Raw genomic sequence first — 24908 nt, forward strand, 5'->3', positions numbered from 1 at the left:
GCAAAACATTTAGGACATCACACTTTCAAGCCCACTAACATTTCTTTAGTACTAGCAGATCGTTGCGTTAAACAACCTGTAGGTATCTTAGTAGATGTTCCTGTAGAAATCGAAAAATGTTCCATACCAACCGATTTCATAGTTCTAGAACTAGAAAAAGAACGTAAGGATCCACTTATTCTTGGACGACCATTCCTATCTACAGCCGGAGCCATTATCAATGTTCCTGAAGGAAAAATCGACCTTCATATAGCCGGTTCAGTTATGCAATTTGACATGAACAAAAGTTTCGATAAACCAACTATGGATGGGAAAATTTGTTGGGTTGATGAGTTAGACGGAATTATTGAGGAAGTCTACGAAGATCTGCTTCTAGACGACCCTTTAAGTGTCACGCTTTCACCCGCAAAAGATGAACGCAATTTCCTTGAAGAAATTTCAAGTGAGTGCACACGTATGCTTGATAAGTCCGAAACTTATAGGAAACCTTTTCACTATCTAGATCTTAAGGACCAAACAAATATTCCTACACCTCCTAAAGACACTGCTGCAGCAATTAATGATCCTTGGAGCGAGCTTAAAGCCCCTAAAGTCGAGCTTAAACCTCTTCCCGTCGGACTTAAGTACACTTTCCTTGGACCAAATTCTACTTATCCTGTCAAAATAAACTCTGATTTGAGGAAAGAAGAAACCACAATGCTGTTGACTGAGCTGATAAAGCATAGAAAAGCCTTAGGATATTCACTTGATGACATACCTGGAATCTCTCCAGATCTTTGTATGCACAAGATAAATCTAGAGGATAATGCTAAAAACTCAATCGAAAGTCAAAGGAGACTGAACCCTAATCTCATGGATGTTGTCAAGAAGGAGATTATGAAGCTTTTAGAAGCTGGAATAATATTTCCTATCTCAGATAGCACTTGGGTTAGCCCAGTTCATGTTGTTCCGAAGAAAGGAGGAATCACTGTCATTAAAAATGAAAAGATGAAATGATCGCTACAAGAACAGTAACTGGACATCGTATGTGCATCGATTACCGGAAACTGAATGCAGCAACTAGGAAAGATCATTTTCCACTTCCCTTCATAGATCAAATGCTAGAAAGATTAGCTAATCACCCCTACTATTGCTTCCTTGATGGATACTCCGGATTTTTCCAAATTCCTATTCGCCCAGAGGATCAAGAAAAAACGACATTCACTTGTCCATATGGCACGTTCGCTTACCGACGTATGCCTTTTGGATTGTGCAATGCATGTGCTACCTTCCAGCGGTGCATGATGTCGATCTTCACAGATTTTATTGAGGATTTCATGGAAGTGTTCATGGACGATTTCTCTGTCTATGGATCTTCTTTTGAAAAATGCCTAGGCAATCTTGGTAAAGTTCTGCAAAGATGTGAAGATAAGCACTTAATATTAAATTGGGAAAAATGTCACTTCATGGTACGAGACGGAATCGTGCTTGGGCACAGGATTTCCAGAAAAGGTATTGAAGTTGACAAAGCTAAAATCAAACGTAAAAGGAATCCGTAGTTTCTTAGGACACGCAGGATTCTATAGGCGATTCATAAAAGATTTTTCTCAAATAGCTAGACCTCTTACGCGTTTGCTTTGCAAGGAAACGAACTTCGAGTTCGATGATGAGTGCTTAGCCGCGTTTCATAAGATCAAAGAAGCTCTTGTCTCCGCTCCTGTCGTGCAAGCACCTGATTGGGAACTCCCATTTCGAAATCATGTGCGATGCAAGTGACTATGCAGTCGGAGCAGTGCTTGGCACGAAAGATAGAAACTGCACGTAATCTACTACGCAAGCAGACTCTTGACGAAACTCAATGCATTATGGCTACACAGAGAAAGGACTCTAGCTGTTGAATTTGCAATTGAGAATCGGTTCTTATCCTCGAAGAGCTAAGGTCTAGTCCATACTGGATCATGGCTGGCATCAGTATCATGGTCTAAAAGGATAAACTCGGTTGATAAGATGGATCCTCCTACTGCAACAATTCGATATCGAAATTCAAGATCGGAAATGAGCAGATAATGGAGTTGCAGACCATCTTTCACGAATTCAAGTTGAAGAAAGATTGCCTTTAAATGACAGTTTAACTGAAGAAAACATCTATGCCATAGATACAACCCCCATCATATGACACCCCTTAGTTGTTACTGGATCCGCCTCTGCATGATCCGCTCTTGTACTGCATAATTAGACTGATTTTCATTTCATATGCATGATCTGTTGATTTGCACTATGTAACCTGCTATTTTTCTTTCAGAGCCTTAGTGTATAGGTTTTTATGCTTATTTTGAAAAGAAAATAAATTGTTTTTAAGAATCTATCACCATAACATCTATTCTATTATTGTTATTAGTAATTTTTACAAGTTACTTTCAAAACATAAGAACATATCATCATCGGTTTGCACGATTAAACAAAACATTACTCAGGTTCTTCGTTTTATATAAAAAGTTCAATCTTTTTTCTATGGAATACAAAAAATGAGATAGGAACTTTATTATCACTTTATAAAATTTTTAATATAAATTCAAAATATTTGATACATAATTTCCTTATTATTTTGTATTTATTTTATTAACAATACTATTAGAATTTAATTAGGCACGCCTTCGCTTATAATCTTTTCTTTACTATGTATTGGGTCACTCAAAATTTTGTCTTTTGCCAAATAACCCAATAAGTTTAGAAAGAAATCCTAAAACCATATGTGCTCGTTTTCCTTGAGAAACTTGTTGGACTTTCTGTACATAAGAATCCTAAATCCTAAATCTATTATATAATGAGAGAGATTTCTCTCCATCTAAGATGTCCACATCAGCATAGGAAAAAGAGAACTAAGATTAATAACTCAATTAATTTACACACTTTAAAATATTATTAGTTTCATTTCAAATAAAATAAATACTAGTACTAAAATTATTAACTTAATTCATTTCTATATGGTTTATAATAATTATTTTTTATCAAGAAGAAGGGGAGTAAAAGCTAGAAAAAGAATAAGAATAAGTAATTGAAGAAAAAAACAATAATGAAAATAAAAATTAAAGACGATAAAAAAGAATCAAAAAATTAGGAGAAAATTTTTTAAATAAAAACACATAGATGAAGACGAAATAGAAGAGGAGGAATACATACACAAGACAAGTAAAACCAAAAGAAAAATAGAAAATAGAAGTCCAAAAAAATAAAGAGGGAGATGATGAAAAAGAAAGATAAAGAAGAGGAAGAAGAACACAAAACTGAGGAAAAAAAATCAAAAAAATACGAGGACAAAAATGTTGAATATGAGAAATGAGAGCAAAAATGAAAATAACAAATTATGATAATATGAAGATGGAGAAAGAGTCTAATAAAATCACAAAAAATAATAAAACAAATATAATGAATTAACTGTTTAAAAAATAAAATTCTGTGCAACAAGTGGATTATAAATCTAGTTCAAAAAAAGATTGCTTTTCTTCATTCCTTAATGCTTTAGAATTCAAAATCTAGCTTTCTTAACAATATTTTTAATAAGCTAATTTTTTTTAATCTTGGTCTCTGATTTTTTTTTGTTTTGATGTCAGTGATTCAAAAGAAGGTGAAGAACTCTGAGTCAATAGTAATACAGAGATATAAGATTGATAGTTATGTTTTACATGAACTTGATAAGCTTTTAGATGATTGATTTAGGGGGTAATACATTAGTTTCTTTTGCATTTATTTTATTTTTTATATGTAGGATGGATGTAATCTTTAAAGCAAATTCAAGAATAATGTGTGTTTTTTTTTTGTTTTCATCATGTCTAAGTTACATGTTCATCAATGTCTAATCTTTTTCTCTTATGTGTTATAACACAGACTCAAGATCCTCATACTTTACATTCATTCTCTTTACTATTTAAAGATACTTTTTTTTTCTTGAATACATGTTTTCTTATATTTTTACTTTATTTTTTTATGTACAATACTTTCAGAAGTTAAAATGCCATTGATTTACACATGATTTCCGAAAAAACAAAGTATTTTATACCGCTTGATCCATTTATACCTCATGGTCAACATAGTTGTACTGCATATTCTGCACTTGTACCACATCATCCGATTAATTTACACTTCATCTGCATGATCTCTTTGATCTGCACCACAGAAAATCAATACCAAAATATTTAGAAACCATTGTTAACAAAATAAATAAAAATAGGTTTGTGATTGTTAAAGGATGAAACAAAGCTTCTTTAAAAGGAAAATGATTTGAAACTTTATTACTTATTTTTGATTTAAGGTTTTACAATGAGAAACGATTAAATTTATACAAATAAGCAAAACCCTAAAGAGTGTAACAAGTGTCATAATCAAGTTGTTTCACTCTCATTTATGACTATGAAATGATTAAACAGTTGAACTCAATAGGATTGTTGACTACATGTTTAATATGTATATGCCGTAATTCAATACATGTTTTATTATCTGAATGTGAAATAAAAGATGATTCACATGCTAAAAATAGTTTTCATAGATGAAATAAAATACATGATTCATAAAAGAGAAAATATTGAGTTAAAAGTAATTTCATAAATCTATCATATCTTACATAATATGTCCATCAAATACGTGAAAGAATTTATATGTTTTCTAAACAATGAGTTTTGGGCAAAGCAGAATACTTGATCTTAATATTTATTTCTTATTCATGTATGATATTTGATTTTATTTTATGTATAATATTTAATACCATAACTATATTTATTACATTAATATTTAATTCAAATAATAATTATATTACATTTTCTCATTTAACTATGTATTGTGGACTGCTTGAACAACACTTGTACTTGAACTGTATTGTCTGGATTTTTTGGTGCATGATCTGCACTTGTACCGCATAATTAGACTGATTTGCATTTCATCTGCATAATCTGTTTGATTTGCACCATTTAATCTGCTATTTTTCTTTCAGAGCCATAGTGTATAGGTTGTTAAGCTTATTCTGAAAAGAAAATAAATTGCTTTTAAGAATCTATGACCATATCATCTATTTCATTATTGGTATTAGTAATTTTTACAAGTTACTTCATAAGATATGAACACATCATCATCAGTTTGCACGATTAAACAAAACATTACTCAGAATCTTCTTTTTATGCAAAAAGTTCAATCCTTTTTCTATGGAATACAAAAAATGAAATACTTTTTTATTACTTTATAAAATTTTTTAATATAAATACAAAAAATTTGATACATTATTTTGCTTATTATTTTGTATTTATTTTATTAGTCATACTATTAGAATTTAACGAGGCACGCCTTTGCTCTTTTTCTTTTCTTTATTATGTATTTGGTTTCTCAAAATTTTGTCTCATGTCAAATAATCCAATAAATTTTAAAAGAAATCTTAAAACCAGATATGCTCTTTTTCCTCGGAAAACTCGTTGGACTTTCCGTAGGTAAGAATCCTAAACCCTACATCTACTATAGAATAAGAGAATTTTCTCTCCATCTAAGATGTCCACATCCGCATTGGAAAAAAGGAACTAAAATTACTAACTTAATTAATTTATACACTTTAAAATAGTATTATTTTCATTTAAAATTAATTAAATACTAATACTAAAATTAACTTAATTAATTTATATATTGTTTCTAATCATTATTTTTTTATCAATAAGAAGGGGGTAAAATCTAGAAAAAATAATAAGAAGAAGTAGTTAAACAAAATGATGATAATAAAAAATAAAAATCAAAGACGATAAAAAAAAGAATTAACAAACTAGGAGAAAAAAAGAAAAAATTAAAATATAAATAAAAACACATAGATGAAGACGAAATATAAGAGGAAGAATACTTACACGAGATAAGTAAAAAATAAAACAAAACAATTAGAAAAAGAAGATGAAGAAAAACCAAAAGAAAAAGATAAAATAGAAGTATAAGAAAATGAAGAGGGAGATGACGAAAAAGATAGATAAAGAAGAGGAAGAAAAACACAAAGATGAGGAAACAAAATTCAAAAAAACACAAGGACAAAAATGTTGAATATGAAAAATGAGAGCAAAAATGAAAATAAAAAATTATAATAATATGAAGATGGAGAAGGGGTCTAATAAAATCAAGACAAATATTAAGACAAATATAATGAATTAACCAGTTTAAAAGATAAAATTCCGCACAACACGTGGAATATAAATCTAGTTCAAAAAATTAATTGCTTTTCTTCGTTCTTTAATGCTTTAGAATTCGAAATCTAGTTTTCTTAACAATATTTTTAATAAGCTAATTCTGATGTGTTATTTGCAGATTAGTGGTATCTTCTTCTCATATAGATTTTTGAAATAGTGTGTCTGAGAAAAATACTAAATCAGTAAAGGTAAAACTGAATACCACCCATTGCTGAAATCCCTAGATTGCTATTGTTCATTACAGATTTCTTTTATTTTATTTTTTAATCTTGGCCTCTGTTTTTTTTTCATGTCAGTGATTCGAAATGAAGGTGAAGAACTGTGAGTATAGCATTACAGAGATATAAGATTGATAGTTATGATTTACTGGAACTTGATACGCTTGTAGATGATGTCTACTGCTCTGTTCGACCAGTTACTATTGACTACGATACTAGATTAGATATGGTCCAGTTCCTAAATGCAATGTGCTTCAGATATCTATGATAAATTAACATTACTTGTAACCTTATTTTATTAAGTTTAATTATCATCAAAACACATCATAGGCTTAATATTATTTTATTTTGTCTCCTAACAGGAGACTCTGGAGATATCATCCCAGTCTTAGAGGTGTATGGTTTGTTTGTGATGAATACTTTATCTTCGCAGAGTGATTTGGATGTATCCATTAACGTAGATAACAAAACATCTGAGATTCCTCATGAGAAGAAGCTCCAAATCCTTAAAAAATTTGCTGAGAAACTTCACTCTCTACATGGTAAGTTTAATAGGTAATTCTTTTAGCACTTCCATGCACTTATTATTGGCAGTAACTGTATGTGGAAAAAAAGGGACAGTTGAATAGAACTTGAGTTATCTGCAAGAGTTAGCAATTTCTAGATTAGAATAGTTTCTTAGCACTTAAATTATTGTTCATAGGTTTTAGCATTTTTAGTACTATTCATGATAATTTAGCCATGTATGTATCTTGACACATGAATAGACACTGGGTTGGATATATAGATATATATATATATATATATTATAAAAAGAGATGAAGTGTTAAGCTTGTATGAAAAGTTAAAGTAAGTACTAATCTTTGCAAAAATATCGTATAACCTTAGAAAATGATGAGTTTCAGATTGGGTTTTACGTAAAACTTTTTTTTTGTAGAACAAGGGCGTGTTAGGAATGTTCGAGCAATCTGGAATGCTAGGGTGCTAATTTTCAGATTCGTTGATGAAGAGACTGCTGTTGAATGTGTTTTGTCAGTTGAAAGCAAACATGACATTTTAAGTTCACAGATCATTCAGATTATATCTCAAATTGATGACAGTTTTCAGAAACTTTGTTTGTTGGTAAGATCTTAGTTAGGTTATATTCTAATTTGTTTTAAAAACAAGATATCTTCTATTATTATTTGAGAAAGACATTTTAAAGATAATGTTTGTGGAGATGGCACCTCATATGTTATTAACAAGTTTGTCATGCTGAGGTGTCATCTTCACAAAGCTTCTCAAATAATTTTTGAAACAAGACTTATGCTACTAGAATATTTACAATCAATTTCACTCATATTAATTTGGTTAGAGAATCAAATATCTTATTAAACTAATCATTAAAACTAATTCTTCAAAAAATATCTGTTTTTCATTAATTAGACACGTAAAAATTAATAAATAATTTTAAAACATATTATTAGCCAATCAAATATAATAAAAAATATTTGAGATTTGATTATTTCATATTAATTATTTTCATATATTCAATCTTTATTCAGTTATACAATATGAATTATTTTGTAAATCTTTATATTTCTTTTATTCTCTTTGTTTACTTTTCTTTTCTGAATTAAGTATCACATCAAACATATAATAAATTTCTATTTTTATGCATATGCGATAATTTGAATTTGAAAAAAAAACAAAATAAATCACTATAGTTTTTTATTTAATGAAATATATCGATTTTTCAGTTAAACTATTAACTATACAAGTACATTCATATTAAAAAAAAGATGAAAACCAATAATAAAATCTTATAATCATATTATATATTTGAATTGCAATACTAATACAAAACAATTAGATAAATCAAATTATTTTTTAATCTATAAATTTTCCCAAACAAGCCTATACGAAAAAAAATTAGATAAATCTTATCTCACGCAGGCTGCGGTATTACATATTCACTCTTTATTTTCAAAGTGGTTATAGATATGTTTAGTTGTCGTTAATATGTTTATTGATGTCACTGTTCTCCTATGTCACATTAGGCACTAAGCCAAAGCTCATGAGGTTAACAATGCGTCACAGCAAATCCTAAATTTTTTATCTATAATGGTTCCAATTGGTGACTCCGTTTGAATTAGGCGGTTAGAGAATTTTGAGCGGTTGTAGCATAGTACGTTAGAAAAGAGGTGATTAGAGATAGTGGTTGGAAAAGATCGTTTGGTAACAGAAAACTGTTGAAAATTAAACTTGATTGGTAACATGATAACACCGTATTTTGACCACTTTTATGGATCATAATTGTATCTTATGCAGGTGTTTTAACTCTATTTTCAATGGTTTTTAAAGTGTTTTCAATGTTTTAGAGTTTCAAAAGACTTTATAGGAAACTTGAGCAAAAGATATGCAATTGGAACAAATGAGCAATTTTGGATAAATGCAGACCGTCAGAAGTATGATAAGCGATGAAGACATTTGCACCGTCTGATCACCCCCAAAATTTGAGACAACATAGAGGATCCAACCAGCTTTCTAATGCACTTGGTTTGGAGACAATCCAACGGTTAGATCTTCAGATACTCCCGATGCAAGAATGACAGAAAATGTAGTTCCGGAAGAGAGCATGTGCCGGGACCGTGGCCAGCACCCATTTTCCCGTGCGTAGAGCCACCGCGACCGCGGACTTTGGTCGTTCACTTTCCCGACGACTTAATTAAAGCCCAGATCAATTCCTCTCGTTATTTTTGAAGCCCTAAGTGTCCAGAACCACCCCAGAAGCTATAAATACCCCATTTAGGTCATTCTAAAGAGAGAGACCGAAACTAATAGACAAAGGAGAGAGAGAGAGAGTTCGTGTGGAACCCTAAAGAGGAGGCCGCCGTTTTAAGGAGGAGGAGCTGTCGCTGGAGAGCATCATCACGCGTCCGTCGTCGCCTCCGTTCTTCGTTTTTCTTCCTTCTGTTCTTTAATTTCCTGCACTTTCAATACTCTATGATGATTTGTTACAATATGTTTGAGTAGTTACCCAGTTGGGTTTAAAGGGATTGTTCAAAGGGAATTTCATGTGTCTTTGTTTATGAATCGATAGATTTAGGATTTATAATCTTCTAGATGTTCTTCGTTTGCCTTTAATCTTACTGTGTGATTCTTTGCTGGCCACTTAGAAGCCGATCTGATATGATATGTTGCGAAAGTTTTCATTGATTGTCTGAACTAGGGTGAAATGAGCAATTCTTCTATTGGAGTGGAAACCTACCTATAGTTGAGTTGTGAATATGGATGAGTCTTGTTCTGCTATTGCATCTTCTCCCTTCCAGGATCAGAGTGGAAACCTACTGATCAGGGTTGCGAGAGATAGTTGTTTAGTGCTGCGAATGTAGGCTATTCATACTTCCGTGCCTCGAGTTCTAGAACATACGTAGTTGATTACCTTTATCACTTGTTTAAAATCGAACTAGCATAGACTATGAACCCCTGCGAATTACCCTTGATGCCCAACGTTTGTCTTTCATTGCTTACAACCTTAGATTTCCATTCTGCTTTCATTCGCTTATTACTTCCTTACATTCGCTTTTGTTTAATCGATTTTTACTTGCTTTTATTTGATTTCGTTTTCAGTTGCTCTTTAGTTTTTACTTGCTTTCTAGTTTAGATTTAGTGACAACCAAAACCCAAAACCAAAACCAAACCTTTTTAGTTCTAATCTGATTTAAGCGTTGCAGTGAATTCGTACTGAAACAACTAAGTCTCTGTGGATCGATACCCTAAGTACTACAGCGCACATCTGTGCACTTGCAGACTTTTAGGGGTTATAAATTTAAAACCTGAAGCTTAGTAAAACGAAAACAATAAACCCCGCGTTTACAAACTCGCAATCAAGTTTTCGGCGCCGTTGCCTGGGACTTTGATTTGTTTCTTTGCGAATCCCAGCTTAAATCCATTAGAACACTTGTTTACTTTTACTTTTTCTTTTGAATTTTTCAGGTTTCTCTGAGATGAGAGACCGGGAACATGTTCCCAGAACTCTTGGTGATCCACCAAATCGTGTGGATGGTGATCCAAGCGATGATGACCTGACTGATGATGAGTTTGAAGAACCGATTTATGATGACAATGAGCTAATCGGATCGACAAAACGTGAAGATGATGATGAACTGATTGGAAGTTTTGATTACCTCGAAAAGTTCATGGGAGATCGAAGAGCTATTCAACCAGCCTTACCAGAGGATGGCAAAACCGAAATTAAGGTACCCCATATCCATTTAGTTCAACAAAATCAATTCTCTGGTTATTCATTCGAAAACCCGATAGACCATATTGAGACGTTCGAAGAATTATGTGCAACCATTACAGCAAATGGGGATTACCACAAGTGTAGTCTTTTCCCATTCTCTCTTAGAGATAATACCAGCAAATGGCTAAAATCTTTGCCACCTGCTTCACTAAAAACGTGGGCAGCATGTAGAACTGCTTTCCTAAATCGTTTTTATACTAGAAATCGTTCAAATCTCTTAAGAAAGAAGATAAGAACTTATAAACAAAAAGAAGATGAAGATCTTTTAGAAACTTGGGAAAGATTTAGGGAATACCAAAGAGATTGTCCACACCATGGATATACCGAGGAATACCTGCTGGGTATCTTCTATCGCGGTATAACTCTAGAGTTACGACGCTCTTTCGATACAGCAAGTAATGGAGATTTCACAACTAGATCTGTAAAAGATGCTCACGTTTTCATTAAAAATTTAGGAAACAGCATCCAAAATCAAGTGACATTTGGTAATTCTGCACTTCCTGAGAAGAAAGAAGAATTTTCGGAAGTTATGAAGTGTCTCCATCACATAATGAGTCATCTTGGATTGCAACAACCAAATAAGGTACACAATACGTGTAACTTTGACGGTTGGGACAACCCAATGGATTCTTATGGTCAAGGGATGGTTAACACTGCAGAAGTCTATCAAATTCAAGATTTTCCATTCGTTTCTGATCACCGGGGGTCCATTCATCCGGACCACGGCCAAGCAAGGTTTCACCGCGGTCGTGGCTGTTCTGACCGCGGCCAAGACATGTTTCACCGCGGTCGCGAGCCTTCTGACGCGGGAAACTGTCTTCCAAGCTTAACTGAAAACCACCTTCCGAACCAATCCAGGCTATTCAATCTAATCATGTTCCCTATCCTAGTTTTCCCTCTTCTGAAGCTGAAAACCTAAACAAAAAGAATTTAGAGCTTGAAAAATCTAGGTCTCAAGAGATTAGTGATCTTAGATCTGAACTAAAAGAGATGCAGAAGGATTTCGATTAAAAATTTTCCACCCTCCTTAACCTGATGATCAAAACTAATTCTAAAAACTTAGAAAATTCTGAAGAGGAGCCAAGTAAAAATTCTTTCAAAAGCTCAAGTGAAGCAGATCCCTCCGATCATGTGAAATCTATCACACTTAGGAGTGGATTAGCTTACAAAGAGCCTGAATTTCCTATAGATCCTGAAGTTGAGGAAAAGGGTAAGGAAAAGGAGAAAGAAAAAGAAAGAATCACGAATGAAGATGTTGAAAAAGAAGTAGTAGGAGAAAAGGATGGAGAAGAAGTAAGGGAAGATTCATCCCGGGAAATCCTTGGAGAAGACCTGATTCCACCTCCACCAACTCGTGTCTATAAACCTAAACCTCCATATTCTAGAGCCTTAAAAGCCCGTAAGAAAGAGAAAGAAAAAGCTAAGCTGAAAGAGCTAATCGATCAACTAAATGTGAGATTACCTTTCGTAGAAGCTTGTGCTATGATTCCTGCTTTAAGAAAATACATGAAAGGTATTCTAATAAATTCTTTAACTCTTGAAGAAGGCGTTATGATGATAACCCATGAATGTAGTTCTATCCTGCAAAGCCGAATCCCTGAAAAGAAAAACAATCCTGGAAGCTTTGTACTTTCATGCACCATCAATGATGTAGTTTTTGAGCGTGCTCTCTGTGATTTAGGATCTAGCATAAACATGATGCCTCTTTCAGTAGCAAAACATTTAGGACATCACACTTTCAAGCTCACTAAGATTTCTTTAGTACTAGCAGATCGTTCCGTTAGACAACCTGTAGTTATCTTAGTAGATGTTCCCGTCGAAATCGAAAAATGTTCTATACCAACCGATTTCGTAGTTCTAGAACTAGAAAAGGAACCTAAGGATCCACTTATTCTTGGAAGACCATTCCTTCATTCTTGTATGCACAATACTTTCAGAAGTTAAAATGCCATTGATTTACCCATGGTTTCCAAAAAAAAACAATGTATCTTATACCGCATGATCCATTTATACTGCATTATCAACATAGTTGTATTACATGATCTGCACTTGTACCATATAATCCGATTGATTTACAGTTCATCTGCATTATCTGTTTGATCTGCACCATAGAAAATCAATACCAAAATAACCATTATGACTACAGTTGGTACATTAATGAAGAGCAATATAAACATCTGCATGCTTAAAAAATAAAAAAATGTAAACCACCATTAAACTTAAGAATACTATTAAGTAAAACAAAAAAACATTATATATATATATAATAATCTCACTATTTCATGGCTGTGGGAGTAGGAGATCCAGAAACCATCATTTACGAAATAAATAAAAATTGGTTTCTGATTGTTAAAAGATGAAACAAAGCTTCTTTGAAAGGAAAACAATTTGAAATTTTACTACTTATTTTTGGTTTAAGGTTTTACAATGAGAAACGACTGAATTTATACAAATATGCAAAACCCTAAAAAATGTAACAAGTATCATAATCAAGTTGTTTCACTCTCATCTATGGCTGTGAAACGATTAAACAGCTGTATTGAATAGGATTGTTGAATACATGTTTAATATGTGTATGCCGTAATTCAATACATGTTTTATTATCTGAATGTGAAATAAAAGATGATTCACATGATAAAAATAGTTTCCGTAGATGAAACAAAATACATGATTCATAAAATAAATAATATTGAGTAAAAATTAATTTCATAAATCTATCATACCTTACATAATATGTCCATCAAATATGTGAAAGAATTTATATGTGTTCTAACCAATGAGTTTTGGGCAAAACAAAATACTTGATCTTAATATTTATTTCTTATTCATGTATTATATTTGAATTTATTTTATGTATAATATACAATACCATAACTATATTTATTGCATTGATATTTAATTTAAATATTAAATATATAACATTTTTCTCATTTAATTATGTATTGTGGACTACTTGAACAGCACTTGTACTGCATGATCTCGATTTTTTTGTGCATGATCCCAGTGGTGGACCCAGAAAAGTTTTAACCTGTGTCACTTTATTAAAAAAATTAGATATATATCAAAATGAGGTTCAACAAGCCATAATTACCTACTGAACCACTCATTTTTTCATGTTATTCATACACAAAATTGTTTATATCTAGTTTTATAAGGTGTCCTATGACATGATGTGACTGTGCTGAGTGTGTCAACTACGTGAGGGAACAAGTTTTACCCTAAACAAAACAAAAGAAAGCCGCAAGTGCACAGCTAATCTGTTGTAGTATTTAGGGATCGAATCCACAGAGATTTGTGTGCCTGGTATTCTTCTACGGTTTTTAACTTTATGTCTAGACTAAATTGGTTTTAAAGGTTGGTTGTTTTTCTCTAATTTAAACTAAGGCAAAAGAAAGTAAATAAATCTATCCTAAAAAGCAAGTAAAGAAATCAAATGAAAGGCAATAGAATAAGTAAAATATCGAACTAAACAAGATAAGGCAAGTAAATATCGCATGAAATGTAAATAAAGCAAGTAAATAACGAACTAAGGAAATTAAAATGCAGGTCTAAGAAAGCAAGTAAAAATCGATGGAAATTGTAAACTATGGCTAAAAACGCTGAGCTTTCGGGAACTCTAAGGGATCATAATCGGTTTTAACATTAGGGGAGATAGATTGGGATTGACGGATAACAATATAGGGGTTCTAGAGCTAGAGTACGGCGGTATGACTACGTCACTGTCGTGATCATAACCAACTGTTTCTCGCAACCCTGACCAGTAGGTTTCCACTCTGGCCCTGGAAGGGAGAGAACGCAAGAGCTGCATAAGACTCGTCAATACTCACGATCTCGCCGCAGGTAGGTTTCCACTCCTACGGAAAAATCGCCTGTTTCATTCTAGGGCTGATACTTAATGAAAACTTTCGCAACACTAACTATCTAGATCAGATACTAGGTGATCAATCAAGCATACATGCAATAAGAACAAGAATAAACAGAGAACAGGTCGAAATCCCAGATCTATAAACCTAGATGTCTTAATCGATTATGAGAGCCCCTTTCGGGAACCCTAAGCCCAACTCGGGATCTACTCAGACATGGCTGAGTTCGACATCATCATTGGTTTTAATAAAAGTAATGAAAAACAGTAAAGAAAAGAGATAAAGAAAGCTTCTCTATTGAAGAACTCGGACTTGAACAATCTTCTACAAAAATCTCATAAAAACGGCTAAAGGAAAAAGGGTTTCTGTAAAGTGTGTAAAATCTCTCCTAAAAACGACCTGAATGACATGTATTTATAGTCTCCAATGCTCCATGGTCTCTAGGGTTCCGGAATTGAGGCTGGGAATGACTTTGGGCTTCAGATAAGTGGGCTTTAAGTCGGAGCTTGAATGCCGCGGTCGGGAGTGCTGTGACCGCGGCAATTGGCTTGTTTCCCGCGGCCGGGAAGCTTCTGACCGCGGCAAATAGGTTGCTGGCCGCGGTCGCGTGAGCTGCTGGCCGACTCCGCGTGGCTTCGGGGCTAATGGATTATCTTGAGATCCAACCGTTGGAATGTCTCCAAACCAAGTGCATTTGAAAGCTGGTTTATTCTTCTATAAGTTGTCCAATTTTGAGGGTGATCAGACAGTGAGAAGGTCTTCGTCTCTCCATGAGAGTTCTGACGGTCTGCATTTATCCAAAAGAGTCTTTTTGTTCCATTTTGTGCCTCTTTATCCCAAATTACCTGAAAAGTCTTTTAAAATCCGGAAACATAGAAATCCTTTGAAAACCTTTGAAAATGGAGTAAAAACACCTGTAAAAGATATTAAAGTGATCCATAAAAATGGTCAAAATCCGGTGTTATCAACTCCCCCAGACTTAGTCTTTTGTTTGTCCTCAAACAAAACAAAGGCTAACCTCGGCGAGAGGTTTGAAAACGCAGGAACTAAACAAAATCTCAGAGACCAAACTTCTAGACCAGTATCAATCAGTATGCATCAATCGGGAATAGCCTAGAAAATTCTCACTAGCAATACAGGCATAACTAGTCCGTTAATCCGTCATGCAGAAATCTATGCACTAAGATCTAACTTCTAGTCAACTAGCTCTTAACATTCATTAAAAGTTTCGGTGGTTCTCATCAAAGAAAATCTAGGCAAGGCAATCTAGGCTAGGTGTAAGGAAGGATTATTTAGGGGGTGTGGCTTAAAGTGTTTAAGGGTTACCTGAAGATCTGGAGGGTGCAGGACATTATGCAAAACCGCAAGAGAGAGTGAAGCTGTTGGTATCCACAGTTTTCAGTCACTTTTCTTGACATAGATTCATGATCTTCTTCCTCAGGTTCCCTCCAAACTCCCCAAGACTTAGATTTTTGTAAATCTTTCAAAACAATAGCTCCTTAAACGAATAGTGGTTGCTCATTGCTCCACAAATTTCGACAATCTAAGACTCATTAGGCTTTATGTTTCCCTTCCTCTTTTCACGTTTTTTTTTTTTTTTTTTTTTTTAGAGAAAGGGAACACCTTTAGATATAGAGTCTTAGATAGCACGAATTTACCAGGTAATATCTTCCTTGTAAAGCTTTATTATGTTTCTGATACTCCTCCTTCCCAATTCCATTCAGTCTCCTTTGTGAGTGACTGAAAACTGCGTCGCTCCTCTTTTCTCCGACGTTTTTGCACATATCTGCTGATATAAACTAAAGAGAGAATGCATGAGGATTGAAAACAAGGGTTATGGGTTTAGGGTATGGTACCAGATTAAGATAAACTGGTCATCTAGGACGACAAAGAGTGGTAAAAGTGATGGTAAAAGACGTCCTAGATGTGTATGTCGATGCCTGCCTAAAATCAGTGATGAGAAAATTAGATATCAATATTAAGTTCAAATAAAATGAGCTAGTATATCCTGTCAGAAAGAATCTCCATGAATAGAAGTCGTCTGGTGGGAGTTCGTAGTGCAAGTACTCTAGCTACCGCCTAGTCTAGTGCTAACCACAAATGAGCTATCATGCATAGTGTAGAAGTGTGCAGGCCTAAATCATCATAGTTTTGCGTCAAACATTCCTGAAAAATACTTAATGTCGAATAGGTTACATACTTAAATTTAAAAAGTACTTGAAAATTAAAAGCAAAGCAGGAAAATGATTAGTACGGATAGACATCCTCCCCCAGACTTAAATCACACTGTCCCCAGTGTGAAAAAGTTGGTGAGAAGATGGTGAATAAAAACGAGATAAAATAAGATAAAAGAAAAGAAAATGATGATAGAACCGTGATGGTAGTGAAGTGCTGGTCAATCACTCATCCTCCGAAGTGTCGTCTGCGAACTGGTGCTGCTCCTGTAGGAAGGTGACAACGTGCTCAAAGCGTCGTCCCTGTCTCTCAACTCTGCGCTCCAGATCGGAATGAGTGTGAGATGATGTGGATGATGAGGTGTGGCCGGTCGGAATGGATGGCTAAAAATGAGCACGGGCCGCAGCTGCATCACGCCTCGCCTTGGCCACTATGTATTGGCCAATGGTGAATGGTAGACGAGGTACGGATGGCAGAAAATCATCGGATTCCGGAGTCCATCGAGGGCGTCCTCCGGTACTCAATCTCGGGATAGATGCTGAAGGTAAGCGGACTCGGTGCTCCTCAGTGCCAGTGCAATACTTGTAACCAAACCTGTCTGGATCGAAATCGGCACGAGAGATAGTGTGATCGCGAGAGAGATAAAGTAGATCATACCAGACGTCGGGAAGTGGATCATCAGATGAGAAATCAAATCCTACAGCCTGTAGTATCGCTGTAATAGTACTCCCGAAGGCTGGAGTAGCGTCATCGCAACCATGTAAATCATGCTTTACCTTCACCATATTCTGCGCTATGATCCAGGCAAAGCAAGCAAGTCGTGTATCATCCATAAACGGAATCTGAAGTGTAATGAGCTCAGTCTTCAAAACACCTCCCATGTTGGCTCTAGAGAAAATCGTGTGTGCTAAGAGTTTGTGCACAACTCTCACTGCTGGGTGGTTAAGGAGGGCTGACTTAGATCTCCCACTATCATAGGCTCCATGACCCATCTCTCTCCACAGGTTCAGATCAGGTTCATCTTCAAGATAAATGCCATCAGTGTATGGAAGCTTAAGAGCTTCACAAACCTCGGAAATGGTGAGAGAATAAGGCTGTCCGCGGATAGAGAATGACAAGATGCCATCTGATGCTCTGGGGTTCCTCCTTCTCGTGTGGTGGAGTGTAACGGTCGCTAGAAGCTCACGGACTAGCTCAGGATAAGTCGGAAGGTTCAGCTCCAAGTAGGGTCTTAGCTTAAGTGCATCGATGTACCAGATCACATCCTCTCTGATTCCAAGCATCTCAAGTGTGTGATAATCAATGCAAGGCGTGGGTTTGATGTTCAGCTTTTTGAAACACCTTGCATAGTCCACTCTCGGGTTTGTCTCCCTCCCAATGTATCGAATCTGTTGTGGTTCGGGAGGTGCTCGTGTTTCCCTCGAGTGCTCGAGCAATCTCATCACATAGCTTCTTCTTCTCGGTCTGGCTTGGTTCAGCATGTACCCTCCTAGAGTAGCATCGTCGGGAATGTCATCGGAGCTGCCACCAGTTCGACGGCTCCTTCGGGATCTGGTTTCATCCATTTTCTGCAAAATGAAATGATTCTTGGAAAAAGAGTGAATTTGGGTTGCAAAGTTTAACACATTAAGATCTGTTATGCTAATGCTAGTATAAAGAGATTAATTAAAACTATTAGCAAAGAAAATTGATATTAAATCAGAGAAATCAAGTAGTTCATGACTAAATTCGGATTTTTGATGTCCTCAACATAGAAATCTTCTAAAAATAAATTTTTATGAGCAATTTCCATGTGAATTCTAAAGATTACCCAATACTAATCACTAATCACACAAGACTAAGTCAAATTCATCAATTTTGCTGTTCCAAATTCGATTTTTATGAAGTATGAAGAATCCAAATTTCAAAAATCTCAATTCCTCTTAAGCTAGGTGCTAAAATCGATTTTTAGATAACCTAAATGGATAATCTATCATCCTTAAGCTACTTCCACCATCAATAGACCAAGAATGGTGAGTTTGAGGTTCATATCTTGCTGGAAAGAGAGAATTGATGGCAGAATTGAAATCAGCTTCGAAAAAGAGTGAGGTTTGAGCCAAAAATCTCTTAAAAAGCTTAAGAATTGAAAAATGTGTTCTTTCTCCTAAATCTCTAAGTCTTTTGGAGAAGAAGAGAAGAAATAGTTTTGATCCAAAAAGTTTATTTCTTTTCTTTAAAAAGCGTTTTTGAAGCAAAAACGGAAAATTTTTGGAAATTTTTAAGTTTACGGGAACTTACCTTTTCTCGTTTACACATTAAGAAAGTTTAAAACTTACGGAGGATCTTTTCGGGTTTTACCAGGAACATTTCGGGAAACACCGGGAATCACCGAAAAACGTCACGAACCCGCGACACAACCTCAACGACCAACGGCCGCGGTCCGGAGACGCGCGACCGCGGTGGATGAAGGCTCGGCCGCGGTCGCATTCACGGTGCCGCGGTCGATCCACCGTTTGCCGCGGTCCCGTCAGTTGCGACCACGGGTCTTCCTCCTGCGGCCTATCGTCCAATCTTCGCATCTTTGCCGGGCCGAGCAGCTAAAGACCTACCTTTTTCTCTTTGGTTTTTCTAATTTTCTGATTTGATTTTTTTTTTTTTTTGTGTTTTTGTTTTATAAAATACCTAAAACTTAAAAAGAAAAAGAAAGCATAAATTCTAAAATGGAAAAGAAAACTGAAAGAAAGAGTACCTAAATGGGTTGCCTCCCATTAAGCGCTTTTGTTTTAAGTCGTTTAGCTCGACGTAAGCATGAGGAATCAGGCTGATTTGAATGGCACTCCACTTGATGTGCTTTTATCACTTCCGGTTGGTGGAGGTTTTACTTCTTCCCCTTGAAGAGAAGTCTTCTTACCTTTAATCTTCTTTCGGACCTTAATGTTGTTCAGAACCCTTTTTGTGTTTTCGATCAGCTCTTGGATTTGGTCTTCACTAGTTTCTGTTGCATCCGGTGGAATGATGATCTTGATCTTTGCAAAAGCTTTCGGCTTCTCCTTTTCTTTCTCTTTTGGCCTGTTTCCTTTGCTTGGAAATTCATCTAAGATAGTAGGATAGTACCTTTTTCTGTCCACATTGAGGAAAACAGCGTGCCGGTTTGCATGATCGATAATTGCTCCCACCGTAGCTAGGAATGGCCTCCCGAAAATGAGTGGCCTCTCCTTGTCTTTATCCATCTCCAGGACTTGGAAATCTGCTGGAACAATCTTATCTCCCACTAGAACTTGTAGATCATGAATCGCCCCTTCAGTATCTTTTTGAGATGAATCTCCAAAGATAACCTTAACCGTCGATGTCCTTAAGGTTTTTATGTCCAATTTTTCGGCAAATGTCTTAGACATGATGTTGACATTGGCTCCGGAATCGCACAAGCAGTCTGTAAACTTGATTCCTGAAATGAAACACTGGAAAACAAAACGTCCCGGATCATCGGCTTTGGTAAGCCTTTGAAACAGTGATCGTTCGGGTACCTTAAACGGTGGCTGCTTGGGATTGATATCCTTGTACAGAGGTACAAAGATTGGGGTTTCTTCTTTCTTTCCATCGTTTCCGGACTCTTCTTCGGGCAATGTGGTTATGGCGTTGCAAAACTTCTTAGGGTTATCTTCAACTCTTCCTGGTAGAACTCCACTTTGCCTCTTCATAGAGTCGGCTGTTTGGGCGACTTGCACATCTAACTTTTTAACGTGCGAGGATAAGGATTCAAACTTACCATTCAGATCATTGTACATGCAGTCCACCTTCACATTCACGTCTTTAGATGCCTTTTCGTTCGTCATAACGAGTTGCTGGATTGACTGCTCAAATCTACCGATTTGTGAAGCTAGCTGGTTCGTCGTGACTCCCTGCTGTTGTACAAATTGATTATTAAAATTCGTACTTTGGTAGTTATATGGCTGTCGCGGTTGATATGGTACTATTCCTCCAAAGTTTCCGCCTTGAAACTTGTTTTGGAATGATTTTTGCTGAGGTGGATAGTACTGATCTTGAGGATTCTCCACATTTGGATTGCGGTAAGAGAGATTGTTGTAATTTGCATTCCGGAAGTTGTTGTTGAAGTTGTTGTTGGAGCGATTTTGGTATGGCACCAGTGCTCTTACATAGTTCACATCTTCTTCTTGAAATGCTTGATTAATGTGATCGATATCACTAGGTCCTTCATCTTCTGCGCCATTGTTGGTTTCACAGGCATGGATCGGGCGATTGTTGCTCTTCAGAAGCTGGGTCACCATGTTCTTCAACTCGGTTATCTCCTTGTTGTCCGTTCCGGCTTGCTTCATTGATCGATCATATTCAGGACAATCATTGCTATTGGCTTGAGCCAAATTCTCGATGAGGGCTCTTCCTTGGGTTATCGTCTTTTGCCCAAAATCTCCATTGCTAGCTGTATCAAGTGAAAGTTTGTATTTTGGTTGCAAACCTCGATAAAATGTGCTCAGCAGGCTTGATCCATGAAATCCATGATGAGGGCAATCACGTTCATACTCCTTAAAACGTTCCCAAGCTTCATAGAAAGATTCAGTTGACCCTTGTTGAAAGGTTGAGATCTTCGTTCTTAAGTTGTTCGACCTTGACTTAGTGTAGAAGTGGTTCAGGAAAGCAGTTCTACATTCTTCCCAATTAGTAATCGATCCTGCAGGCAAAGACTTCAACCAACGGTGAGCTTTATCTGCTAATAAAAAAGGGAACAACTTACACTTTAAATAGTCGGGTGGAATTTGGTTTGTTCTCATCATGCTGCAAATTTCTTCAAAGAGCTCGATATGGTCCATTGGATGCTCAGAAGGAACTCCATGGAACTGGTTTGTTTCACCAATGAGATGATTTGAGGCTTGACTTCAAACTCATTCCGGTTTGGGAAGGGTACTTGAATCGCAGATCGATTCTGAAAATTTTGAGTAGGTGCATCAAAATCAGCTATGCGATGGTTCCTGGCTTGTCTTCGGTGTTGATTTGCTGGCGGAATGGGGCGGTGAATGCGTTCATTCGGCTGCATTGCTGGGTGGTCACCATCGGCTACATTGATGGGTGGATCAAGGTCTTCACGTCCTTCTCTATCTCGGTTCTGGTGGTTTCTTGGAAGAACCTCGTCCTCCTCTCCATCTTGTCGAGCATGATCACCTTCTATGTGATCATTCTCTTCGTTTTATCCATGTTCGGACCCTTCTTGGTCCATATTTAAATTTCGATTAATAGGATCTCCAGGCTGGTCGTCGTTGGCCATTCCTTGCGTTCGTCTAAGTCTTCGAAGTTCTCTTTCGTGTCTGTCTATCTCGTCTAGAATTGGAATGTCTCCTGCAGGTCTACGCCTGGTATTCATGCAATTCAGAGAAAGACAAAAGATGTGAAAGATAGTTCAGAAAAAAACTTTAAGAAAGAACTAGAGATCAGGTGTCTAGAACAGAAGTTAAAACAAGAAAAATAGCAAAAGGCAGCGAAACAAATCCCCGGCAACAGCGCCAAAAACTTGATGTGACTGTGCTGAGTGTGTCAACTACGTGAGGGAACAAGTTTTACCCTTAACAAAACAAAAGAAAGCCGCAAGTGCACAGCTAATCTGTTGTAGTATTTAGGGATCGAATCCACAGAGATTTGTGTGCCTGGTATTCTTATACGGTTTTTAACTTTATGTCTAGACTAAATTGGTTTTAAAGGTTGGTTGTTTTTCTCTAATTTAAACTAAGGAAAAAGAAAGTAAATAAATCTATCCTAAAAAGCAAGTAAAGAAATCAAATGAAAGGCAATAGAATAAGTAAAATATCGAACTAAACAAGATAAGGCAAGTAAATATCGCATGAAATGTAAATAAAGCAAGTAAATAACGAACTAAGGAAATTGAAATGCAGGTCTAAGAAAGCAAGTAAAAATCGATGGAAATTGTAAACTATGGCTAAAAACGCTGAGCTTTCGGGAACTCTAAGGGATCATAATCGGTTTTAACATTAGGGGAGATAGATTGGGATTGACGGATAATAATATAGGGGTTCTAGAGCTAGAGTACGGCGGTATGACTACGTCACTGTCGTGATCATAACCAACTGTTTCTCGCAACCCTGACCAGTAGGTTTCCACTCTGGCCCTGGAAGGGAGAGAACGCAAGAGCTGCATAAGACTCGTCAATACTCACGATCTCGCCGCAGGTAGGTTTCCACTCCTACGGAAAAATCGCCTGTTTCATTCTAGGGCTGATACTTAATGAAAACTTTCGCAACACTAACTATCTAGATCAGATACTAGGTGATCAATCAAGCATACATGCAATAAGAACAAGAATAAACAGAGAACAGGTCGAAATCCCAGATCTATAAACCTAGATGTCTTAATCGATTATGAGAGCCCCTTTCGGGAACCCTAAGCCCAACTCGGGATCTACTCAGACATGGCTGAGTTCGACATCATCATTGGTTTTAATAAAAGTAATGAAAAACAGTAAAGAAAAGAGATAAAGAAAGCTTCTCTATTGAAGAACTCGGACTTGAACAATCTTCTACAAAAATCTCATAAAAACGGCTAAAGGAAAAAGGGTTTCTGTAAAGTGTGTAAAAGCTCTCCTAAAAACGACCTAAATGACATGTATTTATAGTCTCCAATGCTCCATGGTCTCTAGGGTTCCGGAATTGAGGCCGGGAATGACTTTGGGCTTCAGATAAGTGGGCTTTAAGTCGGAGCTTGAATGCCGCGGTCGGGAGTGCTGTGACCGCGGCAATTGGCTTGTTTCCCGCGGTCGGGAAGCTTCTGACCGCGGCAAATAGGTTGCTGGCCGCGGTTGCGTGAGCTGCTGGCCGACTCCGCGTGGCTTCGGGGCTAATGGATTATCTTGAGATCCAACCGTTGGAATGTCTCCAAACCAAGTGCATTTGAAAGCTGGTTGATTCTTCTATAAGTTGTCCAATTTTGAGGGTGATCAGACGGTGAGAAGGTCTTCGTCTCTCCATGAGAGTTCTGACGGTCTGCATTTATCCAAAAGAGTCTTTTTGTTCCATTTTGTGCCTCTTTATCCCAAATTACCTGACAAGTCTTTTAAAATCCGGAAACGTAGAAATCCTTTGAAAACCTTTGAAAATGGAGTAAAAACACGTGTAAAAGATATTAAAGTGATCCATAAAAATGGTCAAAATCCGGTGTTATCATGACACCCCTTAGTTGTTACTGGATCCGCCTCTGCATGATCCGCTCTTGTACTGCATAATTAGACTGATTTTCATTTCATATGCATGATCTGTTGATTTACACTATGTAATCTGCTATTTTTCTTTCAGAGCCTTAGTGTATAGGTTTTTAAGCTTATTTTGAAAAGAAAATAATTTGTTTTTAAGAATCTATCACCATATCATCTATTCCATTATTGTTATTAGTAATTTTTACAAGTTACTTTCAAAAGATAAGAACACATCATCATCGGTTTGCACGATTAAACAAAACATTACTCAGGTTCTTCATTTTATATAAAAAGTTCAATCTTTTTTCTATGGAATACAAAAAATGAGATAGGAACTTTATTATCACTTTATAAAAATTTTAATACAAATTCAAAAAATTTGATACATAATTTCCTTATTATTTTTTATTTATTTTATTAGCAATACTATTAGAATTTAATGAGGCACGCCTTCGCTCATCTTCTTTTCTTTACTATGTATTGGGTTTCTCAAAATTTTGTCTTTTGCCAAATAACCCAATAGGTTTTGAAAGAAATCCTAAAACCATATATGCTCGTTTTCCTTGGGAAACTTGTTGGACTTTCTGTACATAAGAATCCTAAACCCTAAATCTATTATATAATGAGAGAGATTTCTCTCCATCTAAGATGTCCACATCAGCATAGGAAAAATAGAACTAAGATTAATAACACAATTAATTTACACAATTTAAAATATTATTAGTTTCATTTCAAATAAAATAAATACTAGTACTAAAATTATTAACTTAATTAATTTCTATATGGTTTATAATAATTATTTTTTATCAAGAAAAAGGGGAGTAAAAGCTAGAAAAAGAATAAGAAGAAGTAATTGAAGAAAAAAAACAATAATGAAAATAAAAATCAAAGACGATAAAAAGAATCAAAAAATTAGGAGAAATTTTTTTAAATAAAAACACATAGATGAAGACGAAATAGAAGAGGAGGAATACATACACAAGACAAGTA

At 35.7% G+C, this 24908-nt stretch overlaps 2 non-coding genes across 2 annotated transcripts; one reads left to right on the forward strand and one right to left on the reverse strand.

Moving 5' to 3' along the window:
• Positions 1 to 10901: 10901 nt before the first annotated feature.
• On the reverse strand, positions 10902 to 11009 carry LOC112088740. Its single transcript, XR_002900680.1, has one exon. It is a non-coding gene; the product is annotated as a small nucleolar RNA R71 (small nucleolar RNA).
• Positions 11010 to 21214: 10205 nt separating this feature from the next.
• On the forward strand, positions 21215 to 21321 carry LOC112088665. Its single transcript, XR_002900610.1, has one exon. It is a non-coding gene; the product is annotated as a small nucleolar RNA R71 (small nucleolar RNA).
• The last annotated feature ends 3587 nt before the right edge of the window (positions 21322 to 24908 follow it).

Source organism: Eutrema salsugineum, unplaced genomic scaffold, assembly GCF_000478725.1.
Source record: "Eutrema salsugineum unplaced genomic scaffold, Eutsalg1_0 scaffold_14, whole genome shotgun sequence".
In the NCBI taxonomy this organism is placed as follows: domain Eukaryota; kingdom Viridiplantae; phylum Streptophyta; class Magnoliopsida; order Brassicales; family Brassicaceae; genus Eutrema; species Eutrema salsugineum.